The sequence below is a fragment of the Hippocampus bargibanti genome, linkage group LG10 (genome assembly GCF_051943395.1).
Source record: "Hippocampus bargibanti isolate YZ-2025 linkage group LG10, ASM5194339v1, whole genome shotgun sequence".
NCBI classification, from domain to species: Eukaryota; Metazoa; Chordata; class Actinopteri; order Syngnathiformes; family Syngnathidae; genus Hippocampus; species Hippocampus bargibanti.
Genome location: NC_142743.1, coordinates 7529130 through 7539902, shown reverse-complemented (window position 1 = coordinate 7539902; position 10773 = coordinate 7529130).

Here is a 10773-nt window from a genome sequence, read left to right as displayed (position 1 = left end):
ATGAGATAGCCTATGAGAGTTTGCTACTGGAGCGTCCCCGCGAACTGCAGGGTACTGCAACCCCTGGTAGCGCCCCCATAGAAATGAATGGGGAAATGGCCTGCCATTCAAAATGGCCTAGGTCCTAGGAGGCCGACCGAGGTACTGCACCATGTTATTTTGGGGGGGACAGATGTCTACTGGAGTGCGGCGGTCGCATCTTCCCACATAAATTGAAAATGTTTGGCGTGCTGGTGGAGTCGGACACTCTATTGCTGGAGAGCGCCGTCCAGGGCTGTGAGGCCACACTCGGCTTTAACATCGCACCCTTCATCAATCAGTTCACTGTACGTCGCCATGAAACACCCCAAATAATCCTGTCAATTTTGCTTCTTCAATGTTGCTGTGCCGATGACCATTTTGTGTTTGGGAGTCTTTTACTGAGCGAGTTGCTTGTTCTGTAGCCACAAAGGGACATAAGTCTTCTTGTGCCGGTCCCAAGCCCGGATAAATACAGAGGGTTGTGTCAGGAAGGGCATCCGACGTAAAAGCTTGGCCAAAACAAACATGCGGCTCAAACCTCTAAAGATGGAGTACACTGATTTGCTGTGGCGACCCCTTGAAGAGAAAAGCCGAAAGGAAAAGAAGAGGTAGGGGAGATATTCCCCCTGGTGGCCACCAGAGGTACTGCGTGGCGGCGTTCACCCTGGCGGTCTTTGGGGGTACTGCACATCCATAGAAATGAATGGGGAAATGGCCTTCCATTCAAAAAGAATGGGAGGTACTGCACCATGTTTGTTTGTTTGTTTGTTTTTACTGTAGGGGAGAGCTCTCGCCTGGTGGCCACCAGGGGTACTGCTTGCGGGGGGGCGTTCGCCCTCGCAGTCGACGGAGGTAGTGCACCTCAATAGAAACGAATGGGAGGACAGTCACTCGTTCAAAATGAATGGCGACAGCGCGTCCAGGAGGCCGCCGCAGGTACTGTGCCGATTTTTTTCTTCTTTTTTCTCCCCGTTCCATTGAAGACATCGTTTCCAACTTTTACGTCTCTGTCATAAAACACACATTTGTACCTGCTTTCTACATGTTCGGCGACGCAATGTACGGCTTTTTTTCCCTCACGTTACGTCAAAGACAAACTGTTGCGTCTATTCGATCCGGGGTGTATAGCATTTTATACGACGCACGGTTCTTTTTGGTGACGTATCCTTGCCCACTCGTACGTCTCAGTCACAAAACAGGCTTTTGTACCTGCTTTCTACGTGTTCGGTAGCTTTTTTTACCCTCCCGTTACGTCGAAGACACACGGTTGCGTATATTACCCGAACCGGAGTTGGATACTTAAGCACGCCGTTTGGTTGTTTTGGACCGAAATGTCCTTTCACACACGGACACCTCAGTCGCAAGACACATTCGCATACCTGCTTTCTCCATATTTTGTGACACCGTCCGCGTGAAGTTAATAGTACCTCCCGTCAAGAAGACACACAGTTGCATAGATTCTTCCATCTGGTATTTAGTGGGAACTTTTGCTTGACGTGCGGTTCATTAGGCCCGAAACGTCCGTTCCCACTCGTATGACTCGTATGACCTTTTGGCGCCTCCTTTCTACATAATTTGCTACACCGTATGCAGTGTTTTTAATACCTCCCGTTATGCAGACACAGTTGCATAGATTCTCGCATCCAGGGTGTCTATTTGAATCTTTTTTTACCGTACGAAAACCTGTTCTGGAGTGCCGTCCGACCCAATGGAGCTCGAGAGACGTCGTGGGGAGGAATGGGAAAAACGACCCCAAAATAGGTGCGCCTAACTCGTCGCGAGCCATTCAAAAAAACCTTGGGCCGACATTGGCGCCAAAGCTTCTGCAAAGTGTGGAGAAAACATTCCGAATGTAGACACCCAGGATTTCCCGCTCATTTTATTGTTCATACTTTCCGGACCCACTGCGCATAGGCAGGGAACCCGAAAGCGGGCGACTCCAGGTCGTGGAAGGTACTAGCAGGAGAGCCGATACGGCCTCCCCGCATGGATGAAGCGGATGGCTGGATGGGCGGGAAACGACGGTGCAGCCTGTAACGTCAAATGGCATCCGTTAAAGGACAACCGACGTCTCCGGCCAAGTTGTGTCTATGATTTGTAAAATGGCTTCAAATGACTTCTACTGAGCGTATTTTACAAAGATTCCACCGCATATAGCTATATTTTACGTTTTAAGACTCGCAATGAAAATTCTGGAAGTCTTGTTTTTGAGTTGGTGACGAGTCCTCACCCTACGTCACTGAAGGAACGCCCCTGACCGAAAAAAGGACACATTGTAGCAGTCCTTCCATCACGTCAATGCATTTTGCTGTACTTGTTTGGCCTGAAAACTTCGTGTTCCACCAAAAAGAGGCAGAAGAGGGCGACAGAGCTCCGTGTAAGGAATTAATCAGCCCGGGCTGATTAATGATAAATAACGGAGCTCTGTCGCCATTTTCTGCCTCTTTTTTGGTGCTACATTCCCCCCCTCCCTATTGCCTCAAAATGGCATGGAATAAATTCTTTAATCGATTGCAAACATGTCTGCTTTCCTCTTCAGAACTATTTGAATCATATTCATAACTGGATGAGTAACAAGAAAGCATATTCTCCGAATCTGAAGCCATTGTTTTGATTCTCAAGCAAGGTCTTGGCGTGACGTCACAAACAGGGGGGCGGGACCTTTTGAAACTGGCCACTTCCGGGTTCATTTTTTTTTTTGCAGATTTTGGACACTAAGTCCTTTTTATTGTTTTTTTGCATTTGACTAAAAATATCAGACTGTGTGTTTTGGGTATTTTATATGCTATAAAACGTTTTTCTGATGTCAGTTAGGAAACAAAAAAGTCATGTCGGTTGTCCTTTAAGTCACGTGCGACACTCAATATCATACATCTGAAAGATGTGCACAGAACAATTCTTCAGACGTGCCGCATATCGATAGCTGTAACTTGATAGAGGGCGACCCGGATGTCGAGAGGTCAGCGCCGTCCTGACGGTGCAGAGGTCTGGAAAATGGATGGATGATAAGTTGACAATCGAGCCTGCAACGTCAAATGGCATCCATTAAGTCACGCGCAATACTCTATAACTTAATATCTAATAATAACTTAATATCATACATCTTAAAGATGGTCGGGCCACTTCACCGGGCACGGCTCGCTGTCTCGCTGGCCCCCCAGGCCGGTGCTCCACCTTCCTTCCAGAGGCTGAACAAATCCGGCTGCCGGGACATGACGGAAAACCCAAGTGCACAAAACAAGTCCAAGTCCAAGAGGTTGGCACGTTCAACATTGACCTGGAGGCTGCAGTGTCGAGCAGGAGTGGGAAGCTCACTCCATCCAGTTCCACTGTGCACCACTTGATTGGCTTGGCGTAGGAGCCCACGGAGTGGATGGTGGTCGGCCAGGTGAGCGGCGTCACATGTATGTCGACGTGGGAGTAGAGCGGCACATCCTGGCGAAGTGGTTCATCTTCCCGCAGCGCTGACATTGTTGTCGTGTGGGGTGCCAGGCAGACCCGCACTTGGCACAAGGCCTGTGTGTGTTGGCCCTAAAGAGTTTGATGGTTCTCTTTATTTGTAAGTAGGTTCGTTGTCAGATCTCCCAGGCAGGTGAGGCGCAGAGCTTGATTGTGGCGTGGAGTTGAGCAAGTCGTGCTGTGAAACTCCGTGCGATGCTGAGCAGGTCTCTGCGAGCGGTGTGTCTGTCTGGGTCTGAGTCCAAGATGAATCTGATTCTCTCTGTCCCACGACAGCTGCTTTTACACCATTTTCAAGCGTGTGATATGCGTCAGGGTGAGACGCACATCAAGGAGATCAAGGAATTGAAAGACATTAAAGCGGCGGTGCGCACCGGTGACGCCACAGGGCTGCCCTCCTGGATCCGAAGTCGGGGAAAGCGACGCAGGAAAAAAAAATGAGCTGGACGCGCTCAGAAGAGCCGGTAGGAGGTGAGACGTTCTGGGAAGTGCACATGTCTGCCGCTCCGGGTCGTTCGGCCACACGGAGAGGCCAGGCACGAAGAAGGTCGATCACCGGACATGGGGGGCGTTGTTGGTGGGGTGGCCGACGTCGGTGTTCGGGAGCACGGCAACGTGGGCTCTACGACTGCCGGTTTGAGTCGGTCGATGGAGACTGTATCCTCGCGGGCGGCCCAGCGGGAGCTCGGCTCGAGGGGTTTTGCTGTGAAGATGCCGGGGAGGAGGAGGGAAAAAGAGACATGAAAGGGTTGAAAGGCGCACTTCAAAACCATACACATGTGTGACTCCACAAGCCCCTTGATGTCCGACCACATTTTCCTCGGCACCGTCGTAGGTGGAGATGGGAGCAGGCGGCGGATGACGCGGGTCTCCGCAGTCCAGCATGACTCGCATGAGGGTGGTGCCGTGATGTTTGGACTGGAGACAGTGCCTTTGAAGAAAAGACAGGGAGCAGAGCTGGAGGTAGCAGAGTAGCAGAGATGAAGATGTCGAGGTTTTCTTTGGGAGTGACCAGGTCGAATAGGATCGGGAATGAGTATACATCAGAGGGACAACTTATATCAGCATACCTGTCAACCTGTACGTTTTTGCCGTACAAAGTACGTTTATTTTGCATTTTAAGACGTGTGCGACGTACAAGAAAATCTGTACGGAAAAACGCGAATTTGTCAATTATGGGTACCATCCGGTATACACCGACTATCACGAAATGGCAAATCAATCAAGTCAAATGAGTTCACCGCGTTAGCCTCCATCTCGGTATTGTTTTTTTTTTTCCGTTGCAAAGGAAGCGAGCGGTTTGATGCTACTGTGCGCATGCGTCTGCTGCCTGGGGATTTCCCATTGCATCATTCTGATCACACGTGAACAAAGCGAAAGCAGAGCAGTAAGTAGGCCTACATTACAACATAGGTTTGAATTTTCTTTGGATACAATCATCAAGTCGCAATGGCCGAACCTGAATTAAAACGCCATAAGTTAAATGGAAGAGGCAAGCATCACAAAAAGTGGGAGCAAATGTCAGGACGAAATGAGGGATTGATACAAGCTTCGAAGAAAGGTGTGGAATATTCGTATTGTGTTGCTTGCAAAAAAGACATGAAAGTAGCTGCCTCCGCTTTCTCTGATTTAAAGACGCATTTTGATACAAAGAGCCACACCAAATACGGAGAAGTCTACAAAAGCATACAATAGAGAACACTGTAGCAATTAAGCAACACTTGTAATTTCATCAATTCTTAAGAATATGTACAGAATGATATAACGAAACACATGTACAATATATTCCTCCCACACTCCAAAAACATGCATGGCAGGCAGATTGACCACTCCAAATTGTCCCTAGGTGTGAGTGTGAGAGTGACTGTTGTATGTCTTTGTGTGCCCCGCGATTGGCTGGCAACCAATTCAGGGTGTCTCCCGCCTCGTGCCCGAAGACAGCTGAGATAGGCTCCAGCAACCCCCGCGACCCTAATGAGGAATAAGCGGTACGGAAAATGAGATGAGATGAGATGAGATGAGATGAGATGTACAATATAACAGGTTAAACTACATAAATAGAGAGAAGAGGATGCACAAAAGCGGGTTAGATGGAGGACATTGATTCACCTTGGACACCTCTGAAGGGAAAAGCCAAAAGAAAAAGTAGAAATGGAAGAGAAAATATCCATACAAAAATCCAATTGACAAACATGTCAATTGTCCTCGGCTGCTTTGAAAGGCGATTGTCAATTAAGTGTCTCGACTGGGTGCGCTGTTCTACATTCCGCGGTCGGTGGCTCTATCTTGCGACCATTAAGAATAACTACAATGGCGCACACATCTCATCCTCGTTGTGCCAAACGACCCCGTCGGTGTCTCAATTGCAACGCTTTTGCAACACTGTATTGCAATACATTCATCAATATGGACACATACGTTGTCTAGCCGTATATTGAAGTGTGTTGGATAATATAAATACAAATTCCCACCGACAAACACATATCCTCAAAAACCCATCTGTTTAAAACTGCATTAATGGTTTAGTTTAAATCAGCTATTTTATTATTTATCATTTTATTTATGGTTTTATTGTTCTGTGTATTGTTCTTTTAGTTGTAAAGTGTCCTTGGGTGTTCTGAAAGGCGATTGGAAATTAAATGTATTATTATTATTATTATTATTATTATTATTATCAGTGACGTGCAGTAAGGGGAGGCAGGTGAGGCTGTGCTTCACCTGTCATGATGAAAATATCAAATGGAAAAAATAAATTAAGCAATTATTTTTATTTTGTGATTTGTTCTTTTAGATTCTTTTCCATTTATTGCATTTTTCATTCCGTCATCATTTTTTTTCAAAATCCGAGAATTTTCACATTTACCGTTAAAATACTAAGTAGAGACGAGCGGTGAGGCAGCAGCCGGCTGAGCCTCACCATGGATTGCGCAATGACTATGCTAACTATGGTGGCATGCTCTGCAGTGATACAGCTTTGCTGTCCCTCTGCATATCGCTATTAAAGTGTTCAAAAACTTTTAGTATATGAACTAAATTTCTACACATTACCTGGAGTATCTAATGTACAGTCGCTGTTCGCTGTACATTATAAACACTGTACAACAGTGTTTATTTTATTTTATTTTATTTTTATCAAAACTGTGTGCATGGGTGAGGCACACAGTTCTCCTGCCTCATGACAGGGGGCGCTAGTGATTCCAGAGATTCTTCTTGCAACTCCTCGGCTGCAGAATAATAGAATTAGTGACAGCAAGCTACAGTAAACAGTTATCAAGTTAAGTGCAACCATCTAGTCGTGTTTTTCGTGTTGCTTGGCCTTATTTTCAGAATGGAGGATTACGTATCGAAATTGAAAGAATTTTCTCAACTGTACTTTCAATCGAAGCAGGAGATAATAATTAAAGGAAGACCAACACCGGACTGTATAGCTCACAAACGGTGAAGGATGGATGTAAATCTCCTGGACAGCTTCTCAGCTTTTTGGCCCAGAAGGATCTCATTGAAACTATTCCTGAGGCGACAAAGTTGCTCCAACACGTGCTCACTGTTCCAGCTACTACAGCATCAGTGGAGCGGTCATTATCAGCACTGAAAAGACTGAAAATATACAGTAGGAACAGGATTGATCAAGGACGACTTTCTTCACTGGCAGTGATCTCCATTGAGACAGAGAGACTTTTAAAACTAAAGAAAGATAAGGAAGGCTTCTACAAAGAAGTTATCGATGCCTTTCTTCAAAGGAGCGTCGCATTGACTTCATTTATGAGTAAAGGTAATACGATAATAACGTGTTTTTTTATTCTTTTTTATGCTACAGTTTGGATATATAAAGAATGCTGACATGACATTTTAAACAAAACACGTTAACTGTTGCCAATGAAATGGTGAATAAGCTACTCTGTTGAGTTCATGTTTGTAAATCTGACTGTGATGACGTCAGTGTATCACCAGCCATGAAACTCACCGCACGTCACTATTATTATTATTATTAGTAGTTGTATTATTATTATTATTATTATTATTATTATTATTATTATTATTATTATTATTATTATTATCAGTTGCTGCTTGTAAAGTGCCTTCGGCTGCTTTGAAAGGCGATTGTCAATTCAAAGCCTCGTTAGTAGTAGTAGTAGTAGTAGTAGTAGTAGTAGTAGTAGTAGTAGTAGTAGTAGAAAAGCCGAAAGGAAAAGTAGTATTAGTAGTATTAGTATTAGTATTATTAGTAGTATTAGTGGTACAAGTATTAGTAGTATAAGTATTAGTAGTATTAGTATTATTGTTTGGGAGCCTTTTACTGAGCGCCTTGCTTGTTCTGTAGCCACAAAGGGACATAATTCTTTTTGTGCCGGTCCCAAGCCCGGATAAATACAGAGGGTTGTGTCAGGAAGGGCATCCGACGTAAAAGCTTGGCCAAAACAAACATGCGGATCAAACCTCTAAAGATGCAGGACACTGATTTGCTGTGGCGACCCCTTAAAGGGAAAACCCAAAAGGAAAAGAAGCGTTATTATGACTGCGGGCACAGTCAAGGTAATTCGCCACACGAAGACATTTTAAACATCGTTTTATTTTCTTAATGTTTTATTTTTCTCAGACTTCCGTTTTTGTACATCCGATCAATGTAATCCCTCTGCACTTTACAAAACTTCTCCCGAACAGCTGTGTTTCTCTGTCTCCTTCTCTCACTCTTCTCCCCCCTCTCGCCCCGACCATCTGCGCGAGCTCCATTACGTGCCGTCCAGAATATTAAATAATCTTTTGTGCGTGCTTAATTTTGATTCCTGCTTCGTGCTTCTGCTCCCGTATCGACTATTGCAACTCACTTCGTTCCGAACTCCATCCAACTAGTCCAGAATTCCTCAGCCCGGATCATCATAAAAAAAAAAAAAAAAAAAACACACACACACACACACACACACACACACACACACACACACACACACACACACACACACACACACACACACACACACACACACACACACACACACACACACACACACACACACACACACACACACTCCTTTCACCACACCACGCTGGGTACCTTATAAACTACGAATTAAATTCAAAATACGTCCATTTACCATTAAAGCCATCCATAACCTCCTCATCAAAGAGGCTTCCTCAGCAAACTAAAATGTTGCTTGTAGCTTTGGCCCTTTATATATATCCCTACTGTCCAGAGGTGTCGGTTAAGGCCTCTGTTTAAAATTGCATTCACGGTTTAGTTTAATCAGCTATTTCATTCTTGATCATTTATTTATGGTTTTATTGTTCTTTTAAGACAAGGTAATAAAGGACAAATTTAGAACAACACCATTTTACCGGATCTTCTTTTCCTTTCGGCTTTTCCCTTCAGTGTACGCTTTTAAGTTGGATGCCCTTCCTGACACAACCCACTGTATTTATCCGGGCTTGGGACAGGAACAATAAGACAGTGGCTTGTGTCCCCTTGTGTGTTGGACCCTCTATTTCTGATCAGTGGATCCAAAACGGTGACGTGCAAGTTACTCTTGATTGCAGTAAATATTCACCTATTTGCGTTATATCAGTCCTTAATATAGTGCTGCATTGTATTCTGTTGCCACAAGATGACGCTGTAGGTAGCTAACTTTTATGGATAACCGTGCCTTTTAATGGTGAAATAAACAAGTATGAAAAATAGGAATATAGTGGGAATTGAGAGTTTAAAAAAAAGGATCATGAGCAACCTGTACGCATGTTTTTGCCTCAGATACACTTTTTTTTAATTTCATTTGAATGCCAACGAAAATTTGGTTAATTTGGATTTTAAACATGCTATTTGTTTATTCTGTGCACTATTTTAAAATAAACAAATGCCGAAAACTATGTTGGTGTTTCATATAAAATGATTGTTTCCTTTGTTTATGACAGAAATATCTGGACAAGCAAAGAACTTAATGACTTAGTGATGTGCTCCACTTCCCCTTTTTCACAAGGTTGTTGAGTCAATTCAAATCTAGATTGAATGACATCATGTTTCACATGGTCGGAATTCACTGTTAAAGCCAAGGCTATCCTGCACCAGGTACCGCTGATGCAAATACATACGTCTCTTTTCATGAGGGTATTTCGCTTGATAGAATTGTAATTTGAGTGAGGAATGAATGTGCATTAAAAACAGACCAAAATGTAGTTTATACTGATTTCCATGAGGCTTAGTGCATTGCCATATGCATATACAGTAGATTGAGGTAAACCGAAAGAGGGTTAATACATTTTTGTCCATTTTTTTGTCCATCCGCCTACCCTTTCGTCCATCCGTCATTGTTTTAGTTAGGGCCGTGGACAAGTCGCCAGCCAATGGCAGGGTACATATTGCATGGGGTTGTTCCAGAATTATTTTCTGTCGATCAGTGCATTATTTTTCAAGTAATTAAAGAATAATAAAGCAAATTGTCATTGTTCTGAGACAAAATATAACTTTAGCTAGGGTCAACTAAAAAAGTAATTCTTCAATATTTTAAATACCAAACGATGACCAAAAATCTTGTTTATTCTTGTCACTCCATCTAGATGTCCAATTTACACATCAAATATCCATCCATCTTATCTCCACAAAGGTCCCGGAGGGTGCTGGAACCTATCTCAGCTGTCTTCAGGGACACCCGAAACGATTCACACTCAAACTCACTCCGATGGACATTTTGGAGTCTTCAATCAGCATGCCATGCATGTTTTTGCAATGTGGAAGGAAAACCGAGGACCTGGAGAAAATTCACGCAGGCACGGGGAGAGCATGCAAAATCCACATCAGAAGGCCGGAGCCAGGATCGAAGCCACAACCTCTGCACTGTGAGGTCAACACGCTAACCACTGGATCATAGGGCTGCCCTATGTCAAATATAACACATAAAAGTTATCTTCTGTGAGCCTTTTGACATCATGTCATTGATATTCCTTCCTTGTCATTTTATTTTTATCAAAGACAGTCATAGTCGTACACATGCAACCCACCATTTTTAATTGTCATACAATAAGCTACATAGCAAACATTATATCACCTTCAGGCTAATTAATTTTTCTGATCAGGCTTGGCCTGAAAGTAAATACTGTATGTAACTTTTATTTATGGTGGTTTGAAGGAATCCTGCAGTGCATACGCCCCTCCAACTTAGGGAAAATATGAGTTACGAAAAGCGGTACATATGAACATTTTTGCGGATACTGTATGTCGAAAAATGATGCTGTAAGTTAGATTTTGTATTGCCCACCTTTTTCCGTCCGAGCTCGCTTGCGATTGGCTGCGTACTGTGCTTCAAGCAC